A 13,231-nucleotide genomic window follows, 5' to 3' on the forward strand; every position below is an offset into this window, starting at 1 on the left:
TTGGCCACATTGATGATTTAGTGTGGTCTGGTCCTCAGCCTTCTCTGCGCTCCCTCTGCAGGTTATGAAAGCCTCTTTACCAAAGAGACCCTCTGGCTTTCATACTTGGCTTTCAGTTGCCTGCTAGCCACTCTCTTAGCTTTTTGTTTTCTTCTCCTAGAGATTTAATAGAGCTAAGCAATAACCATCCAATCCCACTGTCTTTATAATTACTATTTCCTCCATATATCATACCAACTAATACATTCTCTTTCACTAGTATACTATCCCAGTTCACCACTGGTGAAAGTGTTAGTAACTGTACTGTTACCTTATGCCAGGGGCTATCTGTGCTCCATCCATCACCAGTGATGAGGTCCTCATACCAGCCGGGTAGTGATCTAGTTTCAAAACCCCGTCTTATCATCTGCTTTCTCGATCTCTCCTGGCTCCAACTTGGCAGTTTGGGTTTTCCAGGAAGCAGACTCTGAGACAGACTTTAGTGTTCAGGATAATTATGAAGGCGAGCTCTTGAGATCCATGTCTGTGGGTTGGAGGAAAGAAAACAGGATTGGGCAGAGGGAGATGTTGATCTGAGATACAGGCTGATAAACTCAACTAACCCCATTGGGAGCTCTTGAGCAGAAATGGCCCATTGAAGTTGCCCTGCACAGGGCCAAAACAGCCAGGCCGCTCTATCCTTCCCTTGATCAGTCCTTGGATTTGGGCCACCTGGGAAAGGGGCATCTTCCTGGGCAAGGTAGCTCTCTGCAGATGAGGCCAACCCTGAAGGGAATGACAGTAGACAGATGCTTGTTGACCCCACAGCTGAGCAACAAGTCCTTCCTTGAAGGGTATCTGGTCAATGCATCTCAATGTCCACCACAGGTGTCATGCCAGCAACTTACTCTCAAATTAGTCAGTTAAAAAAAAGTTCATTATGCTATGTGTGCAACTTTTCTGTAAGTTTTAATACTTTCAAAATTAAAAAAAAAACTTTAAAAGAATGAACATGCTTACATAAATTGTGACTTAGGAAACACCTAGAAGAAAGCCTTCTGTTGCTGATACAAAGAAAGAGGAATGGTGTTGAAAGATGAAAATTCATTTGAATGAGTAAAATATGGATCACCAGAAGAGTCAGTGGGAGGTAAGAATGAAAAGGCAAGTTGAGGCTTCATCCTTGCTGATACAACACACTTCAGAATAGGGCGATAACAGAAAATGCCTATTTCATCACAGCTAGACCTGGCCTTTAATTTCATCTCAACTCTTCTGAGTAGGTAAAGTCTTTTCCAGATTATCTTTAATAGTTACTGTTTCCTAGCTCCCTCTTCCTTTTGTTCCTTTCCTCTCCAAGGCCATCATGGAACTTGGAATGTGAAGATGTTGAGTCTTTGCTCAGCTTCCCATACTGGGATGAAGATTATTTTTAAAATTAATCTCTGAGTCACAGAGGGAGGAGGGAAAGAATCATTTTAATCTCTTCCTTTTCCCTCCTTCATAACCTGCTGTACAGCTAAATCATTTTTAAAAATCTGTCTTTTTTCCTCTTCCCCAAGAATCACTTGCCTTTTATTTTTCCTTTGGAAACAGTATTTATAAACCTTCAGAAGCTTCTAAAACTGGAAGAAATTTTTCTTTGCTGAATGGGCCACCAGCTAAAGGAGATTTCCGTAAGCTGCTTTCATGTAAGTAAATCTATTTCTTATAATACTGATTGTTGGGATCTGAGAAGTTATATACAGTTCCTCCTCCTCCCCTTCTCACTGTGCCATCAGCTGTACCCTGTCTGAACTTTCCCTTCGTCTCTCCTGGGCTGCACAGAAGACACTCCTGTTTTCTGTGGGAGATGCAGGCAGAGACTCTTCTGGCCTTCTACCTTTGCAGCATGCTATGGCATGTCTCATGTTTCACTATTTGACCTCAATTCTTTGAGGGATAAATAAGCATAGAAACAGTGAAAGCTGCATTTTTTAAAAAGTGTTTACCAATTTACATACTAAACGTTGAAGAAAAGCCCTACCTAACTAAGTTACACAGAAAATGGGGACAAAGTTCTATGTTGGGTAAAGTAGGCACTTAAAGAATATCTGTGGAATGAATTGAATGAAAGAGAGAGCTGCCTTAACTTCAGGAAACCGTGGTTTAAACAGGCAAGCTTCTGGGTGGAGATATTAATAGCACCACTTATTTATACAGTCGTTTAACATTTTCAGAGTGCTTTCACACACATTATCTCATGAAATCCTTGGAACAAACCTGCAAGGGAGGAGAGGCATTTTTATGATAAGATTAAATGACTTGCCTGTGGCAGAACTGGTGCCAGTCAGCAGGTCTGCTGACTACTGTTGGTGCCCGAATACCAGATGGATTTTTCTGATTTCAGAGTGGAGTCCTCAAGGATTACTGCTAGGGGACTTACTTAAAACTTTCATAGAGTGTTTGAAAGTGGGCTCATATAAGAACAGTCACTAGGCTGAGGTGTCCTTAAGCTCTCCAGAGTAGTAAACACCAAGCAGATCAATCTAAATTGAAGTAAAGATAAATAAACAAGGCTATGTGAGTGGACAGAAGTATGGCAAATGAGTTTCATTCTGTACTGATTTTGAATAATGCATTTAGGTTGTTAGTCTGAAGGACACTTGAAAGAAGATGAGCTTGGAGCTACGTTTTATTTCAAGAAAGAGAACCGTGAGTTATTGTTGAGTGTTTCCTAAAGTCATGTAGCAATAATTTCCAAGTTCTTGGCCTCCTTGCTAAAAACATGGAAAACAAAACTGAAAGCACTGTTTTGTCCTATATTCGACAAAATGGTAATGAAGCTATACCTCTGGTCAAGCATCTAATTCTGCCCCAAAACCTTAAAAAAGAGCCTAGTCAATATACCAGGTCAGAGAAAAGAGCAACTAAAATAATCAAACAGATTCCCTAAGAAGAAAGTTGCTTTAAAAATAGGAGTAAATAAGTGGATATTTGGAGGAAATTCTTATTTACCTTTCTGAAGTTTATGTCATAGAGGGCAATTATAATATTCAAAAACACTTCATTTTCAACAAACATTTTATTGGGAGGACACTATATTCAGATACTATGCCCCACACTAGAGTTTACAGTGAGTAACACATAGCATTCACAGTCATTGTCAGAGAATACCAGACCAGATGAATCTTTTGTCCAACTCAGCACAGCTTTTCTTGTTTTCTTTATGAATTGGCATCTGGTTTATAGTGCAGTCTCTTGGGTTTGGTTGGTATATGTTGGTTGCTAGAGACCAATCAACCATGGTGAACCTGCAATCAAGTTCTTCAAGCTGCAAATCTTTAGGACTGGACTCTTCATACCACCCAGAGGATAAAGTGAAGTTATTACTATTAATAACCTTCTCATTAATGTTGAGTTGTTTATCTGGGTCTTACAGACACCATCCTTCTCTGTGTTCTCAGCATTTCTTCTGAGCTAGGAAAATAAAGATAGTCCCTGTATGACTGAGTTATGTCCCCAAAAGTTGACTTCTAACTTAGTTGTTTGAAACTGAAAATGCATTTTCCCCAGAGAAACAACGTGACAAATACTGGTTAGGTCCTCAGGCCAACTGTTAGAAGCCCATTTAGCCCACAAGCAGCTCGACTATGAGAGGATGAGAACTGTGACCTACAGCATTGTTTCCATGGGAAAATGTGCCCCAGCAGCAGAATAAGGACTTCCTTCCTCCCCCACTTCCTACCTCCATGAGCAGAAGCCAGTGTGTTTACTACAGGAAATGCAGCTCCTGCCTGCGGGCAGCTGGGCACTGCAGCAGCCTTGGATGCCTGATCCACGGGGCAGAGATACTCTCTCACCTCTCCTGCCCTAACCCTGTCAGTGAAGAGAGTGGGGGCAGGTGTGGAGTCTTTCCCTGATCCACTGTCTCCGGAGCAGGGCTGTTGGGATTCTTTTCGGGGGGGGGTGGGGGGCTCAAAGTTGGCTACATAATTTCTGGGGCCTCGTATTCAAAAAGTAGAAAAAAAAATGGATGGAGCTAAAGGTACCAAAATATAAAGCCTTTTCCCTTTCTTCTGGTCTCTCTCTCTTGACTTAAGGTGTTTAATTTAGACAGTCAATAATCATAACTAATATTCTAAGTAAGGAAAAATTAAAAATTTAAGTTGTCAGCATGACTTTTATAATTAATTTTTATATTGTAAGATGCAAATATAGTTTGAAATACAAATATGAGTATTTAACTCCTATGTGAAATCACCAAAATGACACAATTTCTATGTTGCAGCTCCTACATGCATATATATTTTGTTCTCACCAGAGCAGTGGAAAACACTGCAGAAAACGAACTTAACCATTATTATTTCATTTCTTGATACACACATTGGAGCAACACTCTCTACCTTTGACTTATTGAGGAGTAAGTAAGGGCTGAAAGGACAAAAGAAATGTTTTGGCCTAGGCTGTTGGCTAATATGGGGAAGTAACGCAAGAAAGGATACGATAGGGTTCCTTGATCTTTTCTGCTTCCTAGAACGCCATTGCCTTCTTTCTGCGTTTGAAGCAAGTTCTGGTTCCAATGGAAAGCATGGCCTCTCAGAGCTATCAGCACCCCCAGTTACTCAGTTGTAGATGTAACACACCTTATACTCACTTGCTTTGTTTCACTGAACTCCAATGCCTTGTGGGTCCACCAGAATTCTGTGCTTATCGGGCCCTAAGAAAGCTATATGTGAATGGGGTGGCAAGGAACAGTGGTCACCCATTGCGCCTCTCTTCTGTTCACATGCATACTCTATTGTCCCATCCAAATGAACTACAAAACACGAGTTCAAAGATAAACTTATTAGGAATTTCAAGATGGCAATAGGAGAGTATTAAACCAAGCATGGGGTCTTTCTGAGCGTGTGATCCTGCATAATGCCCTGGATATGGGGTGGGGTGGAGGCCAAAGGTGGAGGAGGTCTGTGGTAGCCTGGGGTAGGAATTCACAGGGATAGAGCTACCCAGGATGGGAAGATGGATCATAAGCCTCCTGAGGGCCTGGCCATTTTCCTTTGAGAACACCACTCCTAGGTTATTGCTAGAAACAGTGAAGGCTTCAGTGAAGACTCCAGAGGTGAGACTTCCCTGGTGGCGCAGTGGTTAAGAATCCGCCTGCCAATGCAGGGGGCACGGGTTCGATCCCTGGTCTGGGAAGATCCCATATGCCGTGGAGCAACTAAGCCCGTGCGCCACAACTACTGAGCCTGCTCTCTAGAGCCCACGAGTCACAACTACCGAGCCCATGTGCTGAAACTACTGAAGCCCGTGTGCCTACAGCCTGTGCCCTGCAACAAGAGAAGTCACCGCAATGAGAAGCCCGTGCACCACGATGAAGAATAGCCTTCGCGCAGCAACAAAGACCCAGTGCAGCCATAAATAAATAAACAAACAAAGACTCGAGGTGGGTACTGGTCTCTAGGGATGACATCTTCAGGGAAGGTTCTTCCAGTGGTGGTAACTGCCAGCTGGCAAAATATGTCACACAGAAGGAGATCATATTGTGGAAGGTAGACCTACTGCACCATATTACATACTGGTTGATAACTTGAGCACTCAGAATGACCAATGTAAACACACCTTCAGCATGTTTACTTAGAGTTACAGATAGTGATTACCGTCTTCCCCAAATGACAGATAGCTTGACTATTTTGGAGTACAAAAAGGAGAAAAATGACCCTGTGTACTGAAAGCTGCTTTGCCCCCACAACTCAAAATATTTACCACTCTGTGGATGGGCTGAGGAACACCTTGTCTGATCTTTTATTTGCATTGGTCATGTGCTGGAGGCCCAGGTTGTTCTCAAAAACCTAGGATGTTTATAGAAGACTGTGGTCTCAAGAGTTCAAGTTTCAAAAATATGGACTATCTCCAGAACTCAGGAGCATCTGTTCTCACGCTAATGGGGCTCTCAAGATAGGAGGAGGATGGACAAAGTGTAAATAAGAAAGCCTTTGGACCATATTTCCCTAAAGCCAAGAGTGTCACCATCTCTCTGCTCCTCTTAAAAAGTGTGCATGTGGGGGTGTGTGTGTGGCAGGCGGGAGCTACAACTATTGTATTAGTCGTTTAATTCTACCATTTCTACAAATTTATCCGACTTCCACAAAATACTGACTTTCAAGGCAGATAAATTACAGGGAGGATCCTTTGATTACTTGCTGTTTTTGTAAAATTACCCTAATAGGTATTTCCCAGTACATTTATGTATTTAGTTATATAACCATTATTCAAAAAGTAAGTGTAGGGACTTCCCTGGTGGCTAGGTGGTTAAGAATCCGCCTGCCAATGCAGGAGACACGGGAAGATCCTGTCCGGGAAGACCCCACATGCCTCGGAGCAACTAAGCCTGTGCGCCACAACTACTGAGCCTGCGCTCTAGAGCCCACGCGCCTAGAGCCCGTGCTCCGCAACAATAGAAGCCACTGCAACGAGAAGCACACGTGCCGCAACGAACAGTTGCCCCTGCTCGCCGCAACTAGAGAAAGCTCGTGCAAAGCAACGAAGACCCACGCAGCCAAAAATAAATTAAATAAATAAATAAAAAGTACGTGTACAGATTGTTTCAGAGATTTTGTTACAAGGAAAGCCAGGTTTTGTCTAAAAAATTTGAGTAGTTGATTGCAGCTTTCCTACGAAATCCTATTTACCATAGCCTAAGAGAATGAAATAATGTTTACAAAGTGTTTACCTGAAACAGGTTACTTGATAAATGCTATTACCATTCTCCCAAGGAGTAAGCTCTTTGCTGCCCCATCACGTTAAATGTAGGACCCTTGATCTTCATTTACAGGTGTCTCTCGCTTCAAAAAACCTTCACGTGATCTGCCTCTCATTGAACTTTACATACAGCTTCAATGGATCTTGGCTGAAAACATTCTCTTCATAATCTTTAACTACAGTCAATCCTCATTATTCGCAGATTGCTTGCGAATTTGCCTACTTGCTAAAATTTATTTGTAACCCCTAAATCAATACTCACAGCATTTCTGACATGCAGAGTGGTGAAAAAATTGTTGCCCTGTGTGTATGTTCCCAATGAGGTTGAACGAGGCAACACTCTGCCTTCTTGTTTCAACTCTCACATTATAAACAAAAGTCCTTTCTGTGGTCTAGTTAGCACTATGTTTTTTGCATTTTTTGCTTTTTTGTTGGTGATTTAGCTGTTTAAAATGGTCCGCAAGCATAGTACTGATGTGCTGGCTATAAATGTAAGAAAGCTGTGATATGCCTTTTGGAGAAAATATGTGTTAGATAACCTTCATTCAGCATGAGTTACAGTGCTATTGGTCAGAGTTCAATGTTAATGAATCAACAACATATATTAAATGTCTTTAAATAGAAACACACATAAAACAAGGTAATGTATTGACTGGTTGGTGAAAACATGACCAGAGATTTGCAGGAAACTAATCCTGTATTTCCCTTAGAAGCAATGGTTCAGCAGTTACTAATTCAGTGTTCAAAGTGACCTTACAGAACATAACTACCACAAACAACAAGAATTAACTGTACTTGGCAACCAATTTCTTCAGTGGAAAGTTCTTTTGTTTACAAATCAAATTACAATGTGTTCTTTTAGAAACCATGTCTAGGAAAGCAATCATTTTAAATTAAGAGTATAAACATCGACACATAGAAGCTTCTATCAATAGTTAGAGAAGACCTTGGATGGTATCACCTCTTTGCAGGTTCCTCCTCCCCCCAGCAATTTCTTTTATAGCATCCCTGACAGGTGGCCATTGTTTTCTGACTGAATGCTTCCAGTGTTGTAGCGCTCACTTCACCAGGAGGTCCTGTCCACTGTAGCTCAGTTCCAATATCCAAAACTGTCCTTTCTTACACTGAGTCAAAATCTTTCTCTCTGTAATAGCCCTCCTGGTGGTCTTAGATTTGAACTCCAGTACAACATGGAATAAATCTACTCTCTTCTCTGCATAACAACCCTTTAGCAAATTGCTTTTCTGCAGGTTAAGCAGACCCAATTCCCTCATCTTTTCTTCAGAGAAAAAATGGTTTCCACACTCTTCCTAGATGTCTCTTCCTAATGAATTCTGATTTGTTATGCAAGGTAGCTCTTTTTATGTGGTATCTATATTTGAACACATGAGTTCAGAAATCCTGAGCGGAATAGCATAGGTCTGGTGTCCCTGTGACTTGAACACTGTTTTGCATTAACACAGTCTACATTTTGTTAGTTGTTTGGTGACAGCTCACACTGCATGAATATCTGTAACTTATAGTTACATCATCAGGTCAAGCTGTTCCCCAAATCCTGGCCCCTTTCAAATGATTTTTCTGAACAAAGATACTATACTTTATATTTATTGCAGCCAAATGTCATCTTCTTTAAAAGAAAAATCATGATTTTGAATAACTATTCTGTCATCATATTCTGATCTGAGTTCTATATCTTCCTCAAATTTGATATCTTAACTCAAAACATTGATAAAAATATTGCTCAGGTCTGGACAAAGGAGGACAAATCTGCATTGCTCTTCTTGAGAACTTGAGGCCTCAAGATTAATGTCACTCCAATAATTAGCACTCTTTGAATCAATTCTCTGCAATTATCTAAACCCGTATTTCTCAATCTTATCCACAAAAGTGTCTTGACTTTTTGAAATGACCAACATCTTTGTTTAGTAATGTAATAATCCTATCAAGAAAGAAAGTGGTATTTCTTTGTCATGATTTACTTGACAAGAATCCATGATGACTCCTATTAACTGTTACATTTTCCCTAACACATCGTGTTCAATGATTTACATTAGAAAATTTCCAGGAATTGGCATCAAGCTTAGTGGTCTTATTTCTAAAATCCGCTTTTCCCTCCATCTTGAAAATCAAGATATTGACAGTTTATTTTCATGGGAAGATGGTCATCAGAATGGAAAAAGATAAAACAAGTGGTCTAATGAGGGAATTTAAACTCAAATAGGCAAAATGGGAGCAACTGGGTTACCCAAGACTTTCCCCTCATGGAGTCCAGTTGATCTGGCTCCAAGAATATCACTTGCATTGTCATCCCCTTTCTGTGCCCAATAGAGACACATTTTCTCTCTTTCTCTCATGCTTAAACCAGAGATTGGATTGGGTTTTCTGTCACCGTAACAAAAAGAATTCTGACTTATACAGGAAAGGGCTCCTTAAAGGACATTAGAGTATTGTTACCAGTGTAAAGCAGACTGGATACAGAACAGAAAACAACAATGATCCTCCTGCCCTCTTCCTGTTGCCAACCTCTTGCTCATCTAATCTACCCTTCCCATTCATAGCAGAATTATCATTCTAAAATACTAGTTGAATCATCTAAATTCCTCTCCTTCTGCCTTTAGCATAAATCCAAAAGTTCTGGCATCCAAATAAGGCCTTCTCAACTGGTGCTAACTTGCCTTCATTCCCCCAGGCCTGTCAGACTTTTTACCAAAGTGTGCCCAGCACATTCATGCCTTTGTACACTCTGCCCTCTCATCCTGAAATTTCTTTTTTCCTCATACTTCCTGATGGAATCAAGCCCGGCTCAAATACTCTGTCTTCTTGTTGGAACTTTCCTGATGTTTCCAGTCCTTCATCAATTGTTCCTTCCAACAAGAGCAGGTAATTTGCATCTCTGCTCAGGACGCACTAATCTCAAGCTGCCTTATGGTGTACTTTACCTGTTCCTTTCCTGCATTCTTCCACTACAACGGTGGCTTTCAAACTCTTTTTAACAATAACATAGCTCATAGCAATAATGAGCAATAAATAGTGCCATTGTAATACAACTGGCACATTTATAGATACCTTATAGTTCAACAATTTTAAGAAGTACTTCCTCCATTTTAATATCTCTGAGATCAGGATGTAGCAATAGGGTATCATTATTTTGATAGTTTTTGCTTTCTTCATAGTACATAAAATAATGGTCTGTCATAATTGATGACATTTTAGATTTGTTGGAATATGATACATAACCAAAACAAAAGTTTCACAAAACAGTGTTTACCCTTTGTTATAGGCTATGGTCTCTAGTTTGGTTTTTTTTTTCTCTATTTCATTAAGAAAAAAATGCAGACCATAATCCACCAAAATGATTTCACTGTGTATGGCAGTTTGAAAAACTACTGAGAACTTAGACTATTTACAGCCGCACAATAGGATTAAGAACTAAAACCGACTACCTCAACATGACTTTACAACCCTAACACCTGCATAAACATGACTTCAATTCCAAGAAATTCTTGCCCGAAAAAATGAAGTTGCAAGTAACTTTATTGCAGTTTCAAGAACTTCCTCAAAGTCCATTTAACTCAACAACAGACTACAACCGACCTAGCCTTCATCAGGGTAAACAGTCCCTCCTCAACGAAATTACTCTTGGGTTTATCAAACCATTGTTGACTTTTCTAGGTTTGCTTCAAAACTCTCCCCCTCCCTGTGTCTAGTAATCCTAAAAGATTACATAACAAATTTAGTCCCATCTCAATCATGCTTTCATTGAAAGACCTGTCTTAAATTAATCCTGACCCTCTGAAACCATCCCACTCTTGACCTCCCTCTTTGAGATGCTATTAAGACTGTCAACACAGTGGTTTCGCTTACCTCCTGTAAGGAATACATTTGGCTTTGCTCGATCAACAGGTTATTTTGGTGGTCTCTGACGGAAGTTAGGAGCTGACACATTATAACCTCCTTGAGGGAAGGCACAGTTCTTATCCTCTACCCCCTCCTCCTAGTGATCAAACATTGATGGATGGGGGAGGAAAGGTGTCTTAGGAATCTCAGGGGAGCCTAGAGCAGGGGCAGCAGGGATGTACAATGGTCACAGGGAAGGAGCTCTTGTTGCAGAAAGGCTGCAGCCAGAAATAAGAAATCCTGTGGTTAGGACAACCTTCCCCTTTCTCTTGGTTTTATCTACTCACTGTGCCCTCCACACCTGGTATTCAGATGGTATTGTTTTAAATATAAAAAATATAAAACATTCAAACTCCATCCCAACCACTTAATTTCAAGCCACTCTGTTACCTTTGAAGTGGTCTTTGCCTCGTGCTTGAAGCTTGAGGATGCACATAATAATGGATAAAGGGCTGCCAAACGTTTGGTTCTCATCAGGAATGGTGAATAAGTCATTGAAAAAATATGTTGACCTGCGTCTCTAATTTCATAAATACCTACATACAATTCACATAAACACTAGAAGGCTTCTTGGATTCAGTAAGCCATGATGGATAAAATAAGCTTGCTTTTCGTCCAAGTGGGCCCAAGAAGGCACCAATCTAGGTTTCCCACTTATCTCACAGTACATTCCTGCTCAAATTCTACACTTCCCTCAAACTGGCCTAGTCCCAGTTCCTGCAACAAGCCAGGTGCTCTCCTCTTCCCTGTCTTTGCTCATTCTGTTCCCTCCGCAGACACAGCCATCCCCTCACCTCCTCTGGTTTCAGGGGCTCCTTCTCATTTAGCTGAAAGGTCACCAGTGGCAACCTCATTTAGAAGCCTTCCTTAGCACTTGACCTTTAACGCGTTTGCCTTGTTCGATGGCTGCTGCTTTCTAGCTCATGTATCTTCAGGTCCAGCCTCCTAGTTCCTCGGAGGCGGGGACAAAGGCCTATTCCTCTAGGTTGTCCAGTACCTTGCACGTAGTAGGTACGCAGTAAACACTCACAAAGAGTTTGGTCACTTCGCCCTCTAATGCTGGGGCACGTAGAGCGAAGACGGCCCGTCTGTTTACCTCCGCGCCAGCGGCCCGGCCCGGCCCAGTCCAGCCCACCCCACCCCACGCGAGACGCCTGACGAGCCCGCGTGCCTCGCCTGCAGCCCCTGCGCCGCGCAGAGCCCAGGCACGGATGTTGGAAATTCCGGCGCCTGCCGGCGCGCGGGGCTGGACTGGGGCAGGGGCGGGGGAACCCGTGGAGTGAGCCTGTGACGTGAGGGGGCGTGGCTCCGGGAAAACCCGCCCCCTCTTCCTCGCCCTCTCTCGCGGGTCGGGGTTACATGGCGGCGACTGCGGCAAAGCGAGAGCCTCGGAGACGCCGCTGCCGCCAGCACAGCCGGAGACCTGAGCCGACACTGGGGGCTGTCCGTGGGCCCCGCACTCCCTCGATGAGTCGGAGAAGTCCCGTGAGTATGTGTGTGTACGTGTGCAGGGCGCGCCGGCGGGGCTGCTCGGGAGGGCGCCGCGGCGGGCCCGGCGGCGGCGGCGGAGCCGGCTCCCTCCATTGTGTGTGACCCTCCGGCTGCAGCCGCTCAACAAAGGCGCTTTTGTTCCGTCTCCCGCCCGCCCCCGGCCCGCCCGCCGGCTCCCTAGCTCGGGCCTGGCCGGCGCGGCCCCTCGCGGGCCGGCGGGCGGCGGGCCGGGGTCCCCGCGTGGGGCCGGCAGAGCGACCGGCGCGCCCCTCCCACCCGGCACGCCCCTCGCCGGCCGCGGTTCCGGGCCCGGCCGCGACTGCCCGCCTCGGGGCCCCGCTTTCCGGCTGCCGCACCGCCGCCCGCGCCGGGGTCCGCGGGTTCGAAGCCCGGCCCGGCTCCGCCGGCGGGCCCGGGGCGGCGGCCGGGAGGGGCGGCCCGCCCCGGGAGCGTGAGGTGGCGCGGAGTCTCGCCTTCCTGGCACGCTGCCTTTCGAAACGCTCCCGCGTCTCCTCCCCCATCCCACTCGGGTGACTCGGCCTCAGCTGACTCCGGCCGGGCAAAGTCTCCAGTACACTCGGCAAATTGCGTAGCGCGCCGCTCACCCGGCTCGGCTCAGAGCCCTGTAGTCCTCTGCCCGAGTTGAGTGTGGCCCTAAAGGAGGTACAGGAAAAGTCGTCTGAATCGGAATTCCTAATTTCCTCCTCCTCTACTACAGCCTTGCCTGAGCTGCGTTCGGGACGTGGAGCGGTGGTAGTCCATGAAGGTCCCCAAATGAAAACTTGTTTTGTCAGTTCACTGAAAAGGGGCCTCCTCGCTCCGCTGTGCATTTTTCCCTGACTTGGTGAGGTGCGTTGAAAAGTAAGGGCGTTTTGGCCACCTTTTGTTCCTTGGCTTAGTAAGACGGGTTCAGGTGTTATGTGGGAGCGCCCCGAAGCAGGATATTTTTGATTCCTTTCTTGTTTTATTTTTTTCCTTTGCTCGCTCATTGGAAAAGGTCCAGTAAAGGGAAACTGGTGAGGTGGAATTAGAAGTCTACTGCATTTGCAGCAAAATTCATGTTCTGTCTTTCCTTCAATGCTAAAAATGCTCCCCAAAGTCAGTCTGAGTGTTAACTTTT

General features: G+C 44.0%; 1 protein-coding gene across 5 annotated transcripts in view; it reads left to right on the forward strand.

Annotated features, from left to right (window-relative positions):
* The first annotated feature begins 1,562 nt into the window (after window positions 1-1,562).
* Window positions 1,563-13,231, forward strand: part of MAPK6 (mitogen-activated protein kinase 6) — a 44,312-nt gene continuing 32,643 nt past the window's right edge. For 2 of the 5 annotated variants that reach the window (XM_082387874.1, XM_082387872.1), the window contains exon 1: window positions 11,938-12,105. The gene's annotated coding sequence lies outside the window, so the exon portion shown is untranslated. Of the gene's footprint in view, window positions 1,671-11,937; window positions 12,106-12,823; window positions 12,973-13,231 lie in introns of those variants that run through there. The other 3 variants (XM_082387876.1, XM_082387873.1, XM_082387875.1) reach the window with 3 other exon arrangements.

Source organism: Balaenoptera borealis (assembly GCF_965194805.1).
Source record: "Balaenoptera borealis genome assembly, chromosome: 3".
Lineage (NCBI taxonomy): Eukaryota > Metazoa > Chordata > Mammalia > Artiodactyla > Balaenopteridae > Balaenoptera > Balaenoptera borealis.